Consider the following 23,064-nt stretch of genomic DNA (forward strand, 5'->3'; position numbering starts at 1 on the left):
AACAATGTTACACCCATAGGATAACCTTACAGTGATAGTGAGACACGGAAAATACTAAGTTGTATTTTGGTCATGCCGTGTACTAACACATGTCTAGTACAAACACTCTGATGGAGAATCTTATGTGCCAGTATAACTAGACTAAGGGGTGCCCAGATGGCTGATTACATGTTATTCCTGGGTATGTTCCTACAGATGTTTCTGGAAGAGATTAACAATTGAGTCAATAGACTGAGTAACATAGATATACTCTCCCCCATGTGAGCAGGCATCACCCAACCCATCAAGAGCTAAGGAAGAGCAACTTCATTCTCTCTTTTCTTTGACTGAAACAACTCTGCAAACATCACCCCCTCAAATATCACATCTACCCCCAACCAAGTTCTCAAACCTTCAGACTTGGACTGAATTGCCCTGCCAGCTTTCCAGTTCTCTGGCTCACACGTGGCAGATTATGGGACGTCTTGACCTCCATAATTGTATGGAGTAATTCTTACAATGAATCCTAGTATGTATCGGTGGATAAATGGATGTGGATCCCTCCTATCAGCTCTGTTGTCCTGGAGAACCCTAACGAACACAGAGGCTGTTACTGGAACCAAGTACCACTCTTCCATTGCCTAGCAGAAGCCTCGGGACAGCATCCCTGAGCCCCATGCTGCTGTCCTCACTTCACAGCTGAGGAAGCTGGAACTAAAAAGGTCAAAGAACCTTCCAGATGATAGGCAGATGGAAGAGCTGAGACTGAACCAGCATGGTCTGACACCAAAGCCTTTGTTTTGTCATCTCAAATTCAGCGTAATCTGTCATCAATGACTCCAACACACAAGGACCAGGAAGTCCTCCCCTGTTTGCTTGCACGTGACTGCCTTTCCTGGAAATGTATCAATTCAACTTCCCACCTGTGTTTTAGTGTAGGCCTCAGGTATGGCAATAAGAAGTAGAAATGGTCACTCAGCGTTCCCTACAGCCCAAGCCACCTTCTCAGAAGGGACAAGCTCCTCAAAGACAACTCAGAAGGGGGCTCTCAGTTACTACTAGGGACAAGGATATGAAGTCTGAAGGGCGCTCCTTTCTCCCTTTCCCACACACTTTAGAGTCATAACTGTGTTTCGAGGAGAACATCAGACTGGTGGAGTTGGTCAAGGTCCAAGACAAATGTTTGGTGTTTGTTTTTAAACCAGGCCTCCTGAGCTAGACTCCACACAGGGAAAGCAGCTTTCATAGGCATTCCTGGACACAGCCACAGAGTTCCTTGGATGAAAGAAGATTTTCTTCATCTGTTGTTTATGGACCCAAGCATAAGGACTAGGGATGGATCTCAGTTAGTAGAGAACTTGCCTAGCACATACAAAGCCCTGGGTTGGCTCTCCAGCACCACATAAAGCCACACACAGAGGCCCAAGCCTATGATCCCAGCACGCTGGAAATAGAGACAGGAGGATCAGAAGTTCAAGATCATTCTCGGCTACATGATGAGTTCAAGGATGCCTTGGGCTATGTAAGACCCTGTCTTAAAAGAAAAAAAAATCAAGATTCAGTCACAAGGCCCTGAGTTCAAACTCAGGAATGAGAAGTTGGGAGTTGGGAGACATACCCTCAGAGAACAAACTCGGTCTACTTTGAATAATAAGCTAGTACCAACTTTTAATCATCTCCAAGTCCTGCAAAACATAAGAGTAGAACAGACCTTCTCTAAGGGAAATGGCTCATTTAGGTTTGAAGACTGGAAACAAAGGAGAGATAGCCCTGGGGTCCTTGGCCTGACTCTGGCTCTCTACACAGAAGCCCTAAGTATCTTCCTGTTTCAGTGGGATCATGATTGGTGCCAGTGATCACAGAAAGTAAGACTCTTCCCAAAGCCCTTCAGATGTCAGCAGTCTGTCAGGTCTCCCAGACAGAAAACACTGTGGTCACTAGTACTTGTCAGGGTCCTAATGGCTCAGGAAGGTCCTTGGAGACAGCTTATAGAGAACAAGAGTTGTTCTCAGGATCTCAGGGTCCAGCCTTGCCCTTACTTTCTGAGGTCCAATTCCATATCTGTGGATTCAGCTAAAAGCAGTTGCCTACAAAAAGGATAATTGTGAGGGTTACATGGGACAACGATGATAAACCAGCTTACAACATTTGGGGCTATTAAATATCAATAATAAATATTAAATCCATGTACACTTCAAGTATAGCAATTAAATTTGAGGCTGGAAAGATGACTCAGTCGTTAAGAGCACTTGCTGTTCTTACAGACAACCTGGGTTTGGTTCCCACCACCCACATGGTGAGTCAGAGTCATCTGTAACTCCAGTCCCGGGGGGATCTGGTTCCATATCTGACCATGATGGTACCAGACACACATGTGGTGTACATACATGCATGCAGGCAAACACTCACATAAAATAAAAATACTTTTTAATTAAATTTAAAATGTATAAAGGCTGCCCTTCTCCAGGGTCTGAGGCACCAATTTAAACCATCATGATCATTTTTGTGAGGGTTTGAGAGGACCACTGATGGACTAGAGAGATGGGACCACCAGGAAAGGACTTGCCATGCATGGATGGAGATCTTAATTTGGATCCCCAGTATTTTTGTAAAAAGCTGTGCAGGGAAGCACACAGCTATAACCTCAGTGCTGGGAGGACAGAGGTAGACAGACCCCCAGAATTCTCTGGCCAGCCAGTCTATCAGAATCAGTGACACCCCCCCCCATGTTCAGTGAGAGACCCTAACTTAAAAAATGATGGAAAGTAGATGAGGAAGACACCCAATGTCAACTTCTGGCCTCTATGCACAAAAGCACACACATGTGCACCCAAACAAACACACACACACACACACACACACACACACACACACACACACACACACACACACACGTGCACTATACATATACACATGCACAAAAGAGGAATGCTGAATTTGCACTTCAGGGAAAGTGTACATAGACCTGTGGTCCCTAGTCCTTCCACTCAACTCAACTAAACATCCTAGATGGGGATGCTGATTTTGATGTCACCTTGCCACAAATTAGAGTCACCCAAGTAGGGAGCCTCACCTGAAGAATTGTCCAGATTGTCTTGATTGACTGATTGATTCGAGAAGACCCTACTTCAAGTGTGCACTGCACCTTCCAGTAGTAGCCTAGAATTTTCATTTTAAGAAGCATGGCAAAGGGAAGCTTATTCACCTTTTTCTGGCTTGGCATAGCCTCTTGCCTGCTCAGCCTTTCCTGTTGCTGCTGGTGATGCTCCTTCAGTGAAACAGAAACAGCATGGCCAGGCTTCCATCCCTGACAAAGGATCGGCAGCTCTCCAGGAAACTTCCAGGCTTCCTATGACAGACTGAGACAGCTGAGGCACCCAACCCTGTGGTGGACAGCGTTGTTGGCTTCTCTAGAGTGAGACAGCCACTGTAGGACTGCTCCAACTGCTGAGAGATGCAGCCTGGAGGACCAAGTGAGTCCTGCGTCCTCAGCATCTCAGGCATGAGACAACTGCTGTTACTATTTTAACAGAAGCTGATTTAGTAAATTCTCGATGCATTTTTTTTATCCTATCAGTTCTGTTCCTCTAGAGAACCCTGACTAATGTGTTTTCTATTTAGAATGCAATCCTCTGAGAGCTGGAGAGAAGACAGATAGCACCTAGTGGTCGTGTATTAGTTACTTTCTCCCTCACTGGGACAAAAACTTGACAGACGCAACTCCAGTTAGGGAGGATTTATTTTGGCTCAAGATTCCAGGGAATGCAGTCCACCATGATGGAAAGGCATGGCAGTGACAGCACGCAGTAAAGCTTGTTCACATTTTAGCCAATCAAGAAGCTGCAAGCTATGTCTTGTACCACAAGTGAGCATAACCTCCAAGGCCCACTCTCAATGACTCATCTCTCCTAGCTAGAGATCCCAAAGATTCCACAATCCACCCCCAAAAGAGCACTACCAGCTGTGAGCCCACTGTTCAAACACATGAACCTATGAGGGAAATTTCAGACTCTAACAGTTGCAGACATCAACACCAGTATCATGCAACACCAGTAGCATTATCTGACAAAGTAACCAGCATTAAAATGCTTCACCAAGCAATTCATGAGCATTCTTGAATGTCTAAAGAAATTGAAAGTCTAAGCAAGTAAAAAAAATAATAATAATAAGACACAAAGACTCAAACAACAAGACAAACACCAGTAAGTCTGAAGACAGGGCCACTTAAAAAATATCTATTGACAACAGAAAGAAAGTGGACTGAAAATGCACAAAGATACAAGGATATAAGAAATAGTAGCAAAGCAAACAAGAATGTCAGGGAACATTCATGCTACCAGAGTCCTGAGAGGAGAGAAAGAGAGCAGAGATGAGAAAGTCTTGAAGAAATATTGGCTAAAAATGTCCCAAATTTAGTAGAAGATGCAAATATAGATGTGAGAACCTGAGCAAGCTTAAAATGATCAACACAGAGCAACCTATGCCATGCCATATTGGAAGACAACTATAAACAAAGCAAGGCCCTGCTGGACACCAGGAAGGCCATCCGTAAGTGGGATAATAATTTTCAAATGTTGAAAGAAAATGAACTGTTGACTCCCAATTCTGTGGCTAACAGAAGCATCCTCTGGAAGAAGGGGATGGTCACGATGTTCCATGATAAGAGCCGAGAGCTTGTCATCGACATACCTTAGAGAACAGCCAATGGAAGTGCTCCAAACGGGAAAGAATAGTGAGGGGGAGAATCTGGGAAACACCAAGAAGGAAACACAGTGGGGGCGGGGGGACTAATGTCTATAGAGCAAATATTTAATGTAGCTTCCATTTAGAAATGGAAGAAAGATGAAGGGTAAAAACCCATTGACCAAAACTGGAAAAATGACCACAGCAGTAGATTCATAAATAGCCACATGTAGAGGCAGGCATCTGCAATCCCAGAATTTTGACTGCCAAGATGGGAGACAGCAGCTCCCTATAAGAGAAGGACCTGTAAACCTGAGAGTCAGGTGTTGTGGAATATTACTTTAACTAGGCAAAGATGTGTTACATTTGTTTATGTCACAGAATATTTCTTTAGCTGTATAAAGGTATGTTACATCTGTTTATGCTGCATTTGCTTAATTATGTAAAGATGTGTTGCATTTGTTTCACCTTGCCTGCCTAAGGCACCTGACTGGTCTGATAAAAAGCTGAACAGCCAATAGCTAGGCAGGAGAAAGGACATGTGGGGCTGGTGGGCAAAGAATAAATAGGCTCAGAGAGGAGGAAGGAGAGAAGAGAACAAGGGACACAAAGAAGCCAGGCAGCCACCAGCCAGCAAGACATATGGAGCAGTGAAAGGAAGATGTACAGAAGGAAAGAACAGTAAAAAGCCCTAAGGCAAAAGGTAGATAAAGAGAAACAGGTTCTTTTAAGTTAAAAGAGCTAGCCAGAAACGAGCCTAAGCTAGGCTGAGCCCTCAAAACGAATTAGTCTCTGTGTCATGATTTGGGAGCTGGTTGGTGGCCTGAAAGAAAAAGCCTGGTACAATTAGCCCTTCTGGAGCATTCATGTGGCCATACAAGAGAGACCTTGCCTCCTGAGGTGGAAAGAGGAAAACAACTCCTTAGTGTTATCTCTGAGCTCCACACGTGCACTGTGGCACACCCATGTCATGGCAAAGGTATGCCCACACTCACTATAATAAATTAATAAATAAATAATGTTGTAGACAGAAGAAAAATGATTGAAAAAAAGAAAAAATATAGAACAATTCAATACCATCATAACAGAGCCTGATTGACATTTATGGAACATCCCACTCACACTAGAGAATGCATGTTCTCTTCAGTACCCACAGAGCATTTGGCCACAAGATAGACTATGTTCTGGGCTGTAAAACAAGCCTCAAAAACCCTTCACTGAAATCACACAGACTGGATTCTTCAGCAACAATGGAATCAAACTAGAAATCAATAGCAGAAAGAAGATGTGGGAAAACAAACAACACATCTACAAATAATCTGTATTCAAACAGGAAGTTCTAAAGACAAAAAAAATGCTGTACTGAATGAAAATATGGATTTGTTGGGCCTTTAAAGCAGTGCTCCAAGGGAAATGTATAAAACTAAATGATACATTTTTTTAATGTCTCTTCTTCAGGGATGTGGCATACATTTATAACTGCAACACTTGAGAGACTGAAAAAGGAAGATTAAAAGTTCAAGATGAGCCTGGGCTACACAGTGAGGCTGTGTGTGTGTGCATGTGCATGGGGGGCGGGGGGCAGTGTCTGTGTTTGAATTGATCATCTAGGCTCTTACTTTAAAAAAACCTTTAAAAAAAGAAAAAGAAAACAAAATGAAGTAAAAGGAATATGTGAGTTTGTCTTTCATTACTGTAACAAAATACCTAAGACAATAACCTTATAAGCAAAAAAAAAAAGGTTGATTTGGTTCATGGCTTAGAGGTGGTTGTCATGACCCCTTTGACAAACCTCAATCTCCAAAAGGTATTTACATTACAATTCATAACAGTAGCAAAATTACAGCTATGACATAGCAACAAAAATACTTTTATGGTTGGGAGTCACCACAACATAAGGAAGGTATTAAATTAAAGAATCACAGCATTAGGAATGTTGAGAACCTCTCTGATTAGAGGTTATGGCGGATCGATTAATTGCTTTGAGCCTATGGTAAGGCAGCCCATGGAGACAGGGGGCACATGGCAAAGAAAACCACTCATTCAATAACAGTGTGTGGGAAAGTACAGCGAAAACAGACTGGTATCCCATAATACCTTTGAAGGGCACACTCTTTACATGACCTGGAATCTCCAAAGAGACCACGTTTAAAGTCTCACCACTTCTCAATAGCACCAAGCTGAAAATTGCTTCAACAATGAGGGCCTCTTGAGAACATTTCAGATCCAAGCTATAAAAAAGAGAAAATAAGGACAAGAGCATAAAATAGTGAAATTGATAAAATGAATGAAGCAAAAAGCCAGTTCTTTGCAGTGGAATAATCCTTTCCTACACCATGAATATGTATTACTCTCATTGGTTAATAAAGCTGGTAGGCTAGTAGCTGGGCAGAAGGTTAGGTGGGAAAGCCAAACTGAGAACAATGGGAAGGAGGGCAGAGTCAGGGAGATGAAAGCCAACCTCCAAGCAAGCAGGACATGTAGAAAATGAGGTAACAAGCCATGAGCCAATAGAAATGTGGGTTAATTTAAAGGTAAGAATTAGCTAGTACCGGGCGGTGGTGGCGCACGCCTTTAATCCCAGCACTCGGGAGGCAGAGGCAGGCGGATCTCTGTGAGTTCGAGGCCAGCCTGGGCTACCAAGTGAGTCCCAGGAAAGGCGCAAAGCTACACAGAGAAACCCTGTCTCGAAAAACCAAAAAAAAAAAAAAAAAAAGAATTAGCTAGTAACAAGCCTGAGATATTGGCCAAGCATTTATAATTTATATTATAAATTTATATTAAGCCTCTGAGTGATTATTTGGGAGCAGGCAGTTGGAACAAGAAACATTTACAGTTCTTCAGCAAATCAACAAAGCTGGCAAACCTTCAAGACTGACCCATAATTGGAGCTACCACATGTGACCAAGTAGGTACCCAAGGACCATGCCACAGCAGGAATTCTCCTGGTCTGATTGGCCTGGGCTGTTGCCCAAGGCCATGGAGTCATTTGGGCTTGATCTGTAGCCAGAGGCCATGTGTAAATCTGTGGCCCTACTACAGCCAGGGCCTATGTTAATGTCCATGGTTCCTGTCACCATCAGGAATCATGTGGATGCTTAGAATCTGGGCCACCTTGAGCCATGTTGGGCTCTAAGGGCTGCCCTGCAGCCAGGGTGATGCCAACCTAAGTGGCTTGCTCTACACCCAGGACCCTGGTGTCATCCCTGTCAGGGTTGTTTCCCAGGACCGTGTCTGTGTCCATGTTCCAACAGCAGCTGGGGTCTGTGATGATGTCCATGGCCCAAGTTGCCACCAAGGGCCACACTAATGCCCAGATTGTGGGTCACCAACTGTGGCCAATGGTAGTAACTAAGGGGGGTGCTGTGGCTAGGGCCATGACGATCTAAGTGGACAGTGCTGCCACCAGGGATCATGTTGTGGACCAACTGAGCTGCTGCCAGAGGCCATGTCTGGGTCTGTGACCCTACCACAGCCAGGGTCTGTGTTGATGCCGATGGTGCCTCTTACCTTCAGGGTCATGTGGATGCCCTGGATCAGGTCCCTCACCTGGAGTTTGGTTGGGGCCCAAAGGCTACCCTGCAGCTGGGGTCATACCAACCTGAGTGGCCTGTGCTGCTGCTACCTGGGCCATGATGACCTCCAAACCTGAGCTGCCCATGAGGGCTATGTCTGGGTCCATGGTCCTCCCACAGCCAGTGTCTATGTTGATGTCTGTGGCCTGTGGTGCCGCCAAAGGCCACACAGATGCCCAGGGTCTAGGCTACAACCTGTGGCCACATTGGTGCCATAGGGCTTTGCTACCACCATGGCCATGCTGACCCAGGTATCCTACACTGCCACACAGATCCATGTTGTTGTCTGGACCAGGGCTGCTGCCTAGGGCCATGTCTGGGTCCATAGCCCAGCAGCAGCCAGGGTCTGGGTTGATATCTGTAAGTCCTATTGCCGTCCATGGCTGTGTAGATACCCAGGGTCTGGACAGCCACCTGAGACCACGTTGGTGTCCAAGGGCCTTGCTGCCTCCAGGGCCATACTGGTCTGCGTAGCCTGTACTGCCGCTGCAGCCATGGTAACATCTGGGCCTGAACTGGTGCTGAAGGTCATGTCTGGATCTGTGCTTCCTGCCACAGCTGGCTCATGTTGCTGCAGGGGATGGCGGGGGGGGGGGGGGGGGGGGTCACATGAACCATGCATGTTGAAATCTGAGGGCCGTGCTGAGCCAACCCTCACCATCCCTGAGATGGCTAGCCCTGCCTCTCGTTGGACACTGCAGCAGGAGAGCTGGCCCCACCCTCATAGGAGAGCTGACCTCCACACTCTGGAGAGATGGCCCCACCCTACACCAATGGGCCTAGAAGAGCTAGCTCTAGACCTCATCCGAGGGGGGCCATCCCAGTGGCCCAAACTGACCAGCTCAGCTACCACCCAGCCCCACATCCTGGGCCTTGGGTTGGCCCACCCTAACATCTACCCCATCTATGACCTGCTGGAGTAAATGAAGGGACTGTTCCAGCAAAATAATAACCACAGGATCTCCATGACAAGCAACAGCAGAATGTCCGAAAGGAATTTCGGTGAGGTTCCAGGGATGATGGTGTGCCAGAGGCCTTGAACCAGACCAAAGACTCATTGCAATGAACATTTTGTGGGTGGGGCTGATTGGACAAAAGGGTCTAGTACTGTGTGGCACATTGCAGCTCCCAGTGCCACTAGGCTGAATGAAGAGGTGCTGGAAAGACAGAGGAACAAGGTGGGTTTTGTGTATGTGCACCATTTGGTTTCTAATTAATTGGGGGGAGGGGTGCTGCAGGGGGGAGGGGAGGATATGGGGGGACTGAGAGGTAAGCAGGATTGGGGTTCATGATATGAAATTCCCAAAGAATAACAAAGAATTATGTTTGAAAAAAAGACTGACCAATAAAAATGAGGAAAAATATTACAAATCATAAAATAATGAGAAAAAAACACAAATTAGTGACATAAGGAGTATGACTCAGAGTGTCACAGCCCTCACAGACACAGGACAGTCAAGGCAGCTGCTGCATACAGTTCCACCAGCACACATCTGACAACTTAGATGAAGAGGCCCAGTTCCTGGAAAGACCAAAGCAGTCATAACTCCCTCAATACAAAATTCAATTTGAATAATTCTATTACTATTAAGGAAATTTAATTTGTGATTTTTAAATTCCAGAAAGACAAATTTCCATACCTAGATGATGTCACTGGAGATTTCTACCAGCTAGTTAAAGAAGAGTTCACACTGAGTACATCCACTCTGGTCCAGAAAGTATTGAGACATCAGAACTGCTGCTCAGCCCGTTTCCTGATGCTAGCCTCCCCTTCAAACCAAAACCAGAGATGAGCGTGGTCGCTCACACTGATAATCTCAGCCCTCGGGATGCAGAGACAGAAGGGTCAGATCCAGGTCGGTGGGTGAGGGGACAGGAGCCTTCACTTGTCATTTCACCATCCCTAAAAATAATAAACAGACAAAAAATCAAAACTATACACTAATATACTTTATGAATATAAATGTCAAAGTACTTAGTGAAATATTAGCAAATAGAATTAAGCAACATACAGGCCGAGGATGGTGGAAATTTTCTGTGATTGCAGCACTGAGGAGGTGAAGGCAGAAAGAGAACAAGTTTGAGGCCAGCCCAGGTAACATGCTAACATCCTAGGTCAAAAAAAAAAACCAGAAACAAAAGGATTTCAGCAATATTTTAAGACCAGACAAGGTTTGTTCCAAATACACAAGGCTTACCCAATTGCTGCCAATGTCACCCAGCATACTTTACAATGAAAATTAATTCTGTGTTCTCTCCTGCCCTTGCCAAATTCAGGAACAAGGGCCACAGTGTCTGCTTTTGTTACCTGGTTTTTCTCCTCTGATTTTGAGACAGGTTCTCATGTAACCCAGGCTGGCCTGGAACTCACCATATAGCAGAAATGGCATTGAACTTCTGAGTGTTGGGATTATAGGCGTGCGCCACCATGCCCAGTTTTTGCAGGACTCCCTACACACCAGGCAAGTATTTTACCAAGTGCCCACACCACCAGCCCTGCTTTTGCTGCTTTGGTTTACATAACTCTGGAAGTTCCCACCAGTATAAGGAATGAAAAAGCATGTAGATTCAAAATGAAGAAAGACAATCCCTATTTGCAAAGGACATTACAATGCATGTTGAAAATCACTATTTTAAAAAGGTTAGAATTAATGATTCATAATCAAACAGGTCAAAGATATTTTACCCAAGAAGATATAAGGTGACAAAGGAGCGTGTCAACAGTATGTTAAACATAAGCACGTGAGACATCACTGCGCATCAATGGGAACTGTAACGGACATTTAGAAGTCGATTTGCCAAGGTCACCACGACCAGGATGAGAGCCTGGCATCTCTGCTGTTATTTCGTGTCTGTCTCCTTTACTTTTGGGTCCGATTCCTGGCTGGTTTTTCATTGGCAGAATAGGCACTAAGAAGAGTCTGCGTGAGACCCGGCTATGCCTAACATATCTCCTCACTTTTCAAGGCTAAAAGCACAAAGTTAGGCCATTGACCCAAACCTTTCAGTCACCTTGAATTCCAGGAAACTTAACCCTACAAAACAGACCCCAACAGAAGAACAATTATCTGTGATGGAGAAGCTGTACTCAGGAATCTATCAGACCCAAGTTCTAAACAAGTGTCTGTGATGGAAAGGCTTCACCCAGAACTCTATCAATCCTAAATGGAGAACAATTATCTGTGATGAAGCGGTAGACCCAGAAGCCTATCACCCCCAACAAAGAGGCTGCAGCAGTGACACAAGATCACTAAAGGACTGGGAATTTCCCTCACCCTCACTTTCTGAAAGTAGTAAAGCCTACAGGTTCTTTCCACAAGTACATCAGGGCTGACTGTCAAGAAAACTCAGAGGTCTGGCGGTGCACGCCTGTAACCATAGCACTTCAGGAGCAGAGACAGGAAGATCTTGATATGTACCCGAGGCTTCATATCAAAACACTGTTTCCAAAGGAGGGAAGGGGTGAAAGGAATTACAGAGCACAGTAAAAGGCAAAAGAAAAACGTTAAGCATCAGAATCAAACTTATTTGGCAAGGATGCTGCAATTATTGAACAAAGAATTTGAAGTAACTACAATTAATACAGCAAAGCCTCCAACACACACAGCAGACAATATGCAACACCAACCAAATGGGTGGTGTAAACAGAGCTATTGAAATGCTAAGAGAGAACCAAAAGGAAATGTGAGGGGACAGAGATAGGGCTCAGCGGGAGAGTGCTTGTCTGGTTCATGAGTGGATACAGTCCAGGTAAGGTCTGTAAACTTGAAAACACTGCAAAAAAAAGTCAAAATGGAAAAGAAAACAAAAAACACACAAAGGAAAAGTACTGAAAAAAAATAACAGAGTACCAATAATTATGAGATCACAAGATGAAATGGAACATCAGGAGAATCTATACTTCTTACTATTTAAAGTGATCATAACTGAGAATTTCTCTAAATCAGTGTCACCAAACTATGGGCAGAACCAGGAAGCTCAAAGACTACCAATCAGGATTTAAAAAAACAAACAAACAAAAAACAAAACTGCTTCTAGATAAATTATTTTCAAACTAAAGAAAATCAAAGACTAGAAAAGTATGTTCAGAGAAGCCACGAGAGGAAAAACACCTTATCTATGTGAAGCCAAGGTAAGAGTTATATCCAACAGCTTAGCAACCACTGGGGTAACAGAACCGGTCTACAGAATAAAGAAGACAAAAAAAAAAAAAAATGTACTGGAATTCTGTGGTAATTTGAATGAGAATTGTTTCCCACAGGCTCCATTGGTGATACTGTTTGGGGAAGCCTAGAAGGTGTGGCCTCGATGGAGGAAGTATGTCATGGAGGCCAACTTTCACGGTGTATAGCCTCACTCTACTTCCAGTTCACAGTCTCTGTTCTGTTTGTGGGTGAGGATGTGAGCTCTTGGCTTCATGTTCTGGCCACCATGCCTAACCGCGCCATGTGTCCCCATCGTGATGGTCTCTTATCCCTCCAGAAGCTTAAGCCAAAATAAACTCTATCTTCCCTGCATTGCTTTTTGGTCATGGTGTTTTATCACAGCAAAAGAAAAGTAACTTTAATAACAAGTTCTTTAAACAATTTCTGTGAAATTATCTTCCAAAAGTGAAGGAATAATAAAGAGTTCCTCAGAGAGACAAAAATTGAAAAAATCTCTTCCCAACAGACATGCTTGCAAGGAATGTTTTCAAAAATTTCTCAGAAGAAAAATTAAAAAGTCAGAAACTCAGATCAGTGTGAAGAAAGGAAAAGGAGAAAAATACTTCTCTCTTACGTGGCATTATTAATATAGCATATAAATTAGCTCAAAATAATAATATAACAATGTGTTGGATTATTTATTCTCATGTGTACATTTTAATGCATTATAAGTAACATTTGTGTGTAAGTACAATGGATAAGAGCAATGATACAAGGGGAGGGAGGGTGTTGTCCTACTTCTAGAGTAATACAGAGTTATTTGAAGGTGAATTTGAATTGATTGTGATGTATATTACAAATTGTGGCATAACTACTGAAAGAGTTTTATAAAGAAGAGTAATTCTGTGAAGAAAGAAGAGAAAAAATAATATAAAATGTTCATTTAAAACCACAAAAGAAGAAACAAGAAAAAACACAAACGGGATCTGGATACATAGTTCAGAGGTTAAAAGTGGGCACTGCTCTTGCAGAGGGCCAAAGTTCCATTCCCAACACCCATGTCAGGAGGCTCCCAATAACCTGTAACTCCAGCTCCAAGGGATCTGATGCCCTCTCCTCCACAGGTACCTGCACACTCACACACACACGCACACACACACACACCACTTAAAAATAAGTCTTGAAAAAAAACCCACAAAAGGCAAAAAAAAAAAAAATGAATGAAAGACAAAAAAATACAACAACAACAACAAAAAAAAAACTAAGGGCAGTATGTACAAAACAGTAGAAACTATAGTAGATTTAAATCCAACTATACCAAGAATTATTTTACTCATCAATGAATGGCTTCCAAAAACCAATTAAAAGACAAAGATTGCCATTAAAGACCCAACTATATATTGCTCACAAGAAGCCCACTTGAAAAATAATGATTCATGTGTGTTAAAAACAAACGAATGAATAGATTAGGCATGTAACTCAGTTGTAAAGCTTAGCATGTATAAGGCCCTGGGTTCAATCCTCAGTACTGTGGGAGCCCACAGAGGCTTCCTAAGTGAGAAGCTTACTCAGGGTCAGAGAATGTGGGCTTGCTTTACCCAGCAGGGCTGTGTTAGGAGATGATTTGGCCACGAGTGTGTTTACCAGGTGCTTGGAAGGGTCTACACTTGACTGTACAGTGTGCTTTGATCTAGCAAGGGGGCATATTATAAAAAAGCCCTTTTGTTTTTTTCTTTTTTTTTCTTCTTTTTTTTAATTAAGAATTTTTTTATTCATTTTACATACCAATCACAGATCCCCTTCTTTCCTCCTCCCATCCCTCCAGCCTTCCCCCTCAACTGACCCCCCATTCCCTCCTATAAAAAGGTAAGGCCTCCCATGGGGAGTCAGCAGAGCCTGGTACATTCAATAGAGGCAGGTCCAAGCCCCTCCCCCTGCCTCAAGGCTTTGCAATGTGTCCCACCATAGGTAGTGGGTTCCAAAAAGCCAGTAAAAAGCCCTTTTCAATAAAGGACAAGGCTGGTGGGTATTGACCCAGGTCCTCCTAAAGCTGTCTTGTATTTCTGTCTTTCTTCTTGTCATGTAGGGCTATCATTCTATCTGATATTTCCTCATTCCTCTCTTCCACCTAAGAACCCTTCAAAAGGTGGGAGCTGGACGCCCACACAGTACCACCAAGAAAATGAAAATAAAGAGTAAAAAAGGTGAAGTAATAAGTAAAAAGATGAAGAAATATATATCATGCTAACATCCATCAGTGTCCTAATATATTCAAATATGTCAAATATATGAGGCAAAATCTGATAGAATTAAGTAATAAATAATTAATCAATCTTGTTATTAAAGACTTGAATATCTCTCTATCAGAAACAGGCAAATCTAGGACACAGATAAACAGCAGGACACAGTTGACTTCAGTAGCCCCAATAGTCAATGGATATAACTGTCATCTGTGGGCTATATTACCCAGCAACAATAAAACACAAATTCTTCAAATATGGAGCATTCAGCAAGGTGGATCACTTTCTGAGTCATAAAACAAGCCTTTAAAATTTAAAAGAATGGTCTTCACAAGTCTAAAAGAAGAGAGCTTACAGTGTGCTTTCAGTCCACAGTGGAATTAGAAAGAGAGATGGCAAATCCCCAAATACTTAGAGATTGAATAATACACTTCATAGTAGCACATAGGCCAAAGGAAAACACCTCAAAAGAACGTTTAAAAGATTTCGAAATAAATGAAAATGCAATTTATCAAATTTGTGGAAGTTGGTGAAAGAAGTTCTTGGGAGGGACTTTACAGCATTTAACAAAAGACTGGAAGGGTCAAAGGGGATGGGTGATGCCAAGGAAATGTGTCTCCCAGACACAACAGGACTGATGCACACGTGAGCTCACAGAGACTGTGGCAGCATGCACAGGGTCTGCACAGGTCCCAACACTGAGAGAGGAAGTGAACACAAGTTCCCACCCCTAACCAAGAAGCTATCTTCAACTGACGACTGCAAAGGGGAAATTAGTTTTCTCTAATGGAGAAACTCAAGGGCAGTCCCCATACCCAGCAGCAGATGGCCAACATGAAATGAACTCAATGGCATTTTATTTGGCTTTTTTTTTTTTTTTTTTTTTTTTTGGTTTTTCAAGACAGGGTTTCTCTGTGTAGCTTTGTGCCTTTCCTGGATCTTGCTCTATAGCCCAGGCTGGCCTCAAACTCACAAAGATCCGCCTGCCTCTGCTGAGTGCTGGTATTAAAGGCATGTGCCGCCGCCACCACCCTGCTGGCTTTTTTTTTTTTTAATGCTACTTGTCTTTTGCTTGTATATGATGATTTCTGATTTTGTGTTTTTATGGGGATTTGTTTTGGGCTTTTTCGTTGCTTGTTGTTTGCTTGTGTATTTGTGTGTTTCTCAATTTTTTTTCTGTTATTTTTTTTAAGTCTAGGTGTTTTGTTTTGTTTTATTAATTTGCCTGTTTTTTTTCTGAAGACAGAGAGAAAGAAGGCATGGAGTTGTATGGGTGGGAAGATGGGGAAGATCTGGGAGGAAATGAGGGAGGGAAAACCATGACCAGAATATATTGTATGAAAAAAAATTATTTTAATAAATAAATAAGTGTATAAGAATAAAAGTATAATAAATTCAGTAATGTAAGTTCATGCCTGGGAGACCTGAAAAAAATAAGGGCAAACAGAGAAATAATAAAAATTAGAGACAAAAATAAATGCAACCGAAAACCTAAAATTAGTAAAGACTTTTTTTTAGAAAGGGCTAGTTCTCAGAAAAAGCCAAGAAATTCAATAATTACAGTTAGAATTCCTGAGGAAAAAAGAGAGATGACACACTTAACAGTATCAAGATTGACAAAAGAGACATCACTACAGATCCCATGAACATTCAAAGGATAATAATCCTCTGCTGAGACAGCAGGTAACTGTTATCCCTGACAATGACCTTGAAGTACATGCCCCTGCGGCATGGCCGCTTAGGGCCCTTAAGACCTGGGATGGCTTTGGATGCTGGAGCTAAATCAGGCAAAAGAACAGCGTGGGACTATGCCTCAGCCTTCCAGGACCTTGCAATAACTCCTCTGTTCTGTATAGTGAGTTTTCTTTCTCTAATAAATTCCTTTGTCCTTTAAGCAGACTCCATGGATTGCTAGCAATATCTGTACCCATTGTCTGGCACCCAATGTGGGGCATCCAAAAAACACGAGGGAGCCAAGAGAGTACCACGTACATGCATCCCAGATCCTAAGGGTCCCAAATTGCCACACCTCAGGGGCATGTACTTCAAGATCATAGGCAGGGGTAACAATTACCTGCTACCTCACTGGGGCAGTGCTTCAGGGTCATAGCTAGAACAGCTGCCCACTACACTGACCCAGGCATGATGGTGCACATCTGTAACATGTGCACATCCATCACTCAGGATGCTGAGGCAGATAGATCTTGAGTTCAAGGCCAGCATGAAGCATATAACAAAACTTTGGCCTCAAAAGAAAAAATTACTTAGTTTTTAAAGATTTATCTATTTTCATTTTATGTATATGAGTATTTGTCTGCATTTGTGTATGTGTACTGCTTGTGTGCCTGGTGCCCACAGAGGCCAGAAGAAGGTATTGGATTCCCTGAGAATTATAGTTACAGATAATTGTGAGCCACCCTGTCGGCACTGGGAATCAAATCTGGGTACTCTGGAAGAGTAAAATTCTCTTAAACACTGAAATACCTCTTTAGCCTCCTCAAAACATTAACTCTTTTAAAACAGTAATACATCCAACTCTATGCCCATGTGTTCCCTCAATGAAGTGAACCAACTCCTTTAAAGGCATGCAATCTACCCAAACTTATATAGAAAGAAACAAACAATTTTAATATATCTGTATTTGTTAAATAAATGGGATTAATAGTGAATAACCTTTCAAAACATGAAGTAAATCCCCTGAGTTCATTGATGAGTTTTATCAAACATTTAACAAAAAAATTATGCAAATTCTGTAACAACTTTTCTAGGAGACATAAGCAAATGGAAGGAATATTTCCTAATTTATTTATGATGCCAGAAAAACACTGAAAGAAGAGACAATTATAGATCAATACTGATAAAAATACATGCAAAAATTGTCAACAAAATCCAATCCAACATTGTATTTAAAAAAAAAGATTATATACCACAACCAAGTGGGAGTTACCTGAGCTATACAAGAGTGGTTCAGATATTTTTACTTCATCGTTCATTAAATCCAGAGGCATGGAACCTACAAATTTGAGTGACCAACTGCACTTGTCACTTATGAACAAATGAACCCAACCTTCCGATGCTGTGGAATCATCCTTCCACACAGGCATGGCTATAATATATAGTTAGAATATAATAACTTCTAACTGGCTAGTGTGGAAAGTGTTCTTTCTCTGAACTGATTTTATCCTCTGTAGAATGAAGAAAATAGTAGAGAAAGTGGTCCATATATCTATATCTTCCCTCTCCTTTAAGATTGCCTGTTATCTCTTGGAGGGCTGTTATTTTCTGAAGAAGAAATGGAGGGGGAGTAGATCTAGGGGAGACAGGAGGTCGGAGGGAGCTGGAAGGCATGGAGGGAGATAAAACTGTGGCTTGGATATATTGTGTGAGAGAAGAATCCATTTTTCAATAAAATAAATAAATATACAAAAATAAACCAGCTTACATGCTAGCCATCTATATAAAACCCATTCTCATTTCTCATTTCCAAATACTGTAAGTTCTTTCTCCTCTCAATAAATGTTATCTAAAACACTCCCACACTTCTTATCTTGTGTTATAATCAGAGGAACATGTCTGGTATTCAACAGCAAACTATAAATTCTCTACAGATAAATGTTTGTTTATCTTTATTGGTTCACCTATAGCACCTAGTATATAAAGTGGAAGTGAGTGTATGTTGAAATAATAAATCAAGAACAAATTGAATCAGGGCTCAAGGAAGCACTTTTAAAGGCTCAAATCATACATGATAAAGCACGAATGCTCTCCACGCTTGAGAGCTCTGATAATCCCACATTTACCCACCATTAATCTTGGACAAGTACTTTAGACCCTTTGAGTTTCCAGCAAACAAGACTCTCTGGACAGCATTTGCAGGAAAGACACAGTCCAATTCTGTTTGCTTTTATTTTTATTTTCTACCACTCCTAATTTTAAAGAGATGAGAAATGAAGCCCAGATACAATAAAACCTCTGTGCCCTAGGCTTATAAAGATAAGAGGGAATCGGAAATCATATAGAGGAAATGTGCTAAGTTCACTGCAGTCATAGGTGAAATAGTCACTCTAATTGAGCCCTAAATTCAGCAGAAAACTTCCTGGTAGTCAAGGCAAGAAGCAAAACACAACTTTGTTATTAAAAAACAAAAAACCATGCCAGTTATCAAGGAAGACAAGGCTTTCCTGGTGCTGCCTTCTAGGAGGAATTGTGATGTCGTGTCTTTAAAAAGGCCAATGGGTGACTTGTGGACAGCATCCTTAGATAAACCCATTGGCAAATTACCAAGGCTGGGTACGGGCTCCTAATCTACAGGGGCTTTGCTTTGGTGGAGGACTGGAGAGAGCTGGCAGTAATGAACTGGTCCTCAGCTGATATCCAACACCAAGCAGCTGCCTCAACTGGCCAGTCACATCATTGTTTGTTGTTGTCTGATTGGATGTAGGAAAAACTCTGGGTGGAACAGCCCTTCTCAAGAACTCAGCATTAGGTGGGGCTGTTCTTCCTGACAATGACTGGCCAATGGATTCCGATCCTTAGTAAAACAGAGACTGTGACTCCTGAGTGTAAAAAATGAGCCAACATAATGAACCATAAGAATAGCATTGGCTTCCTGTTTACTGTGGCAAAAAGGGATGTGCCAAATTCATCCAAAAACTCCTAACTCTTTGCAAGTTAAGAAGACACTATTGCTCAGAGCTGAGACGGGATCGGTAAGCAGGGAGAGTAAGCTCATGACTCTGAATCCTGGTAGTAAGTACTTAAACTCCTGTTACAGCGCCTCTGTTTTTGTATATTTTTAAATACCCATAATAGAAAAAAAATATTTTTTTGAGACAAGATCACATTATGCAGCCCAGGCTGACCTCAAATTCATGACTGTACTAACTCCATCACCCAGGGCCTAAGATTACAGGATATTCACCATATTCAACAATAAAAATATTTTATGCAACTCAAATCTACAATGAGATACCATCTAACTCCAGTTAAAATGGCAATTATCAAAAAAGCAAAACTAACCAAATCTGGCAGGATGGAGAGGTGGGGGAGGACTCTTAAACTCCATGGTTTGGAATGTAAATCAGCATAGCCATTATGGAGAGCAGTAAGGGGTTTCTCAGAAAAGCTAAAAGCAGATCTACCATATATATATGATCCAGATATCCTTCTTTGAGGGATATACCCAAAGGAAATGAATTCAGCATCCAAGGAGAAACCTGCATCCCCAACTTTACTGCAACACTACTCTCACCAGCTAAACACAGAACCGCTAGGTAGCAGTCATCAGATGAATGAATAATGAAAGGATGGCAATATACACAGAGCATTATCTGTCAATAAAGAATAAAATCCTGCCATTTGCAGAAAAGTGGATGGGACTGGGGGACATTATGTTAAACGAAATAAGCTGGACACCAATAGTCAGAAGTATCATGTTCTCTCTGTGTGTGTGGAAGAAAGGTGTGGGGAAGGAGGAGAAGGGAAGAGAAAAGTCAAGCAGGAAATATAATAGGGAATTAAAATTATAAGAGATTAGAAAAGGTGAGGGTGGGGGTAGAATGGTGGTTAGATTTGATCAATACAAGCCATGTGCATATATAGAAATATCACACTGGGTCCAATTAATGGATACAACTAATACATGAAATAAAAATGAATTAAAACATTTTAAACATTTCCTAAGCAATGTTCTAGATGTGGAAAAAAAAATAAAACGTGAGTACCATAAAGCACCATCCAGGGGATAATACATGTTCACTGATGCTCTGATCCAACAGATCACAGCACTCAGCATAGCTTCCCAGAGTTCACACATAAGCCTTGCCCTACTCAGTTCACGGCTGAGGCCACCCAGGAACCTAGTAGTGCCTAAGTGCTCCTAGAAGCATCTCAATGAACAGATTGTTCCCTTCACAATGGCTGGACTTTGCTCTCGCAAATCCCTGATGAAAAGGAAAATAGTGAAACAAATAAATAACCTGACTCTCAGTAGAGACAGAAGAATGGGGAGGGAGACCCAAAATAGCTTGACCACACAGCAGCCATGACAGGTTTAGGGGCCTAGACACAGCTTCTGTGACAGACTTACTGGCATGCAACACCCAGATAAAGAAAAGTCTTACGCTGATACCACCCAGGAATCCACCCAGGGGTGAGGAAGTACCTGACATCCCAAACATTCTAACCATTAGATAAGGTGCCCAGATGCCCTTGAGTCTAGCACACACCTATTTTTGTTTTATAGATACCCCTAGACAATTGGCAGCCAATTAGGGTCCTGGACCCTGGAAATCCCTTTACCCCACCTCTGCTATGATAAAAACTCTGCCCCACCTGAACTCAGGGCTCTCTGTTCTCACTGCCGTGTTGGACAGACAGAGAGACCAAGCTCTGGAGCTTGAAATAAAGGCTCTTTGCTTTTACATGCAGGATTTGGTCTCCATGGTGGTCTTTTGGGGGTCCCCAAGATCTGGGCATAAAAAAGAAGACAAGAGTTTAGGATCAGGACCTGCCCTAGAGGGGAGATGGACAAATGTGGTACTGGCCCCAGGTATGGGAAGAGGGACAAGGAAGAGAGAAGGCATAGATGGGCAGACATGGAAAGTGGCATTCCAGGAGGGCCAAGGCTTGTCCCTTGCAAACACTATTGAACAGAAGTGGCAGCCAGCCAAAGGGGTCTGAAAGGCCTCACAGTTTGGGCCCTGGAATGCTGACTAGGGTTGTCATTGGAATGAGGAAAGGACTGTTGTGGAATATTATTGTAAATAATATTCTTTATTTTAAATACATGTAAAGATGTTTACATTTGTTTGTGCTGCATTTGTAACTATGTAAAGATGTGTTGCTGTTTCACCTTGCCTGCCTAAGGCACCTGATTGGTCTAATAAAATGCTGAACAGCCAGTAGCTAGGCAGGAGAGGGATAGGCAGGGCTGGCAGGCAGAGAGAATAAGTAGGAGGAGAAATCCGGGAAAAGAGAAGAGAGGAGAGAAAGAGAGAGAAAAAGAGGGAGATGCCAGGCCAGGCAGACAGCTGACAGCCCAGCAGACACAGAGTAGGACATACAGAAAGAAAGGTTAAAAAGCCCCAAGGCAAAATGTAGATAAAGAGAAGCAGGTGAAGTTATAAGAGCTAGCAAGAAACGAGCATAAGATAAGGCCGAGCATTCATAACTAATAATAAATCTCCATGTCATGATTTGGAGGCTGGTTGGTGGCCTGAAAGAAAAGCCTGCTACAAAGGACAGATATTCAGACACACATACAGGAAATCTGGGATCGGGTAGGATCAGCTACTCTGAACTCCGAGTGTTTATTAAGCATAGGGGAGGGGTTAGCAAGTCTTGATGGGAGGTCTCTGAATGCATGCAGTCTCCGTCTGTAAGCATCCAGCAAGAGGAAGCTGCAGTTGCTAGTCTTTGCGCACAATGGTCATTCATTCATAAACACTCATACTGGGACCCCCAAGGAAAGCCTTGCCACGCCTCTTGAGCCTGGCCTACATGGGTAAGAACTTTACCAATTTCTCATGTGTCCGAGGCCCTGGAGTCCCTGACATGGTCAGCATGCCCTTGTCAACATAATACATTCCTTCAGGACTTTACTCACTTGGAGCTTCCTCTGCTCCCTACACTTCAGGGGTGTTAGAGGAGAAGGGTGGTGAGCCGGGAGTGAGGGGAGCCATAGAAGTAGGTGAACTCCAGGCAAGATGACTGTTCAAAGCTGAATCCAGAGGCTGCACCATGCAGAGCCTTGATTAGGGCCACTAATGCAGTCTAATAATTCCATGAAGATAGCCCGAGGAAGAGATAAGACTTGACCAGAAGCAAAGAGGCTGAGAAGGAAGCTCTGACGTGACCACTCCACCCTCAACTCACAGTCTCCTCTCCTCTTGCAGTGGCCAGCATCAGTCTCTTCTTTCCTTTGAAGAAAGCAGAAAAAGAGTATGCTTTGATTTTCTTAAAACAAACACTGGGCTGAGCAGAGAGATAAGGTCAGCTCGGGCTGGCTCAGGCTTCGCTGAGCAAGGGAAGTCACACTTCATCTTTCCAACATGAATATCCAAAAGGGGCCAGATTTGTTCATCTCTGGAAGCTGGAGGGGCTGCGGGCCTTCTGTTCCAGGAAGCAGCCTGCCCCGGGACAGCCACAGCTGCCTCACAGTCCTCTGCCCTCTGTGCCTGCATCTCCAGGGCTGAAGAAACCGACCAGGAAAGAATCCGCTCTGTACAGAAGGGACCACGTGGCTGACGGTCAGGGAGGTGCTACCTCCCTAGCTAAAGCTTTGAGAAAGTGACCTTCCCGGGAGGTGGACCTTTTCCTTAAAGAATCTTCCCACATAACACGAGACCTGGACGGCAGGAAGGGAGAGGCTTGGGGGCCACAGGAGGTCTCTCCCTGTTTTGCCTCCCTGCTGGTGCCCTGCTCAGGACCACAGAGCTGAGC

General features: G+C 43.0%; 1 long non-coding RNA gene across 1 annotated transcript in view; it reads right to left on the reverse strand.

Annotated features, from left to right (window-relative positions):
* Positions 1 to 22,821, reverse strand: part of LOC143274101 (uncharacterized) — an 87,595-nt gene extending 64,774 nt beyond the window's left edge. Inside the window, exons 1-3 of the long non-coding RNA XR_013052541.1 lie at positions 22,229 to 22,821; positions 9,878 to 10,140; positions 6,760 to 6,893 (exon numbers count right to left, since the gene is read on the reverse strand). This is a non-coding gene — a long non-coding RNA (uncharacterized LOC143274101). The remainder of the gene's footprint in view (positions 1 to 6,759; positions 6,894 to 9,877; positions 10,141 to 22,228) is intronic.
* Positions 22,822 to 23,064: the final 243 nt, after the last annotated feature.

The sequence above is a fragment of the Peromyscus maniculatus genome, chromosome 7 (genome assembly GCF_049852395.1).
Source record: "Peromyscus maniculatus bairdii isolate BWxNUB_F1_BW_parent chromosome 7, HU_Pman_BW_mat_3.1, whole genome shotgun sequence".
Lineage (NCBI taxonomy): Eukaryota > Metazoa > Chordata > Mammalia > Rodentia > Cricetidae > Peromyscus > Peromyscus maniculatus.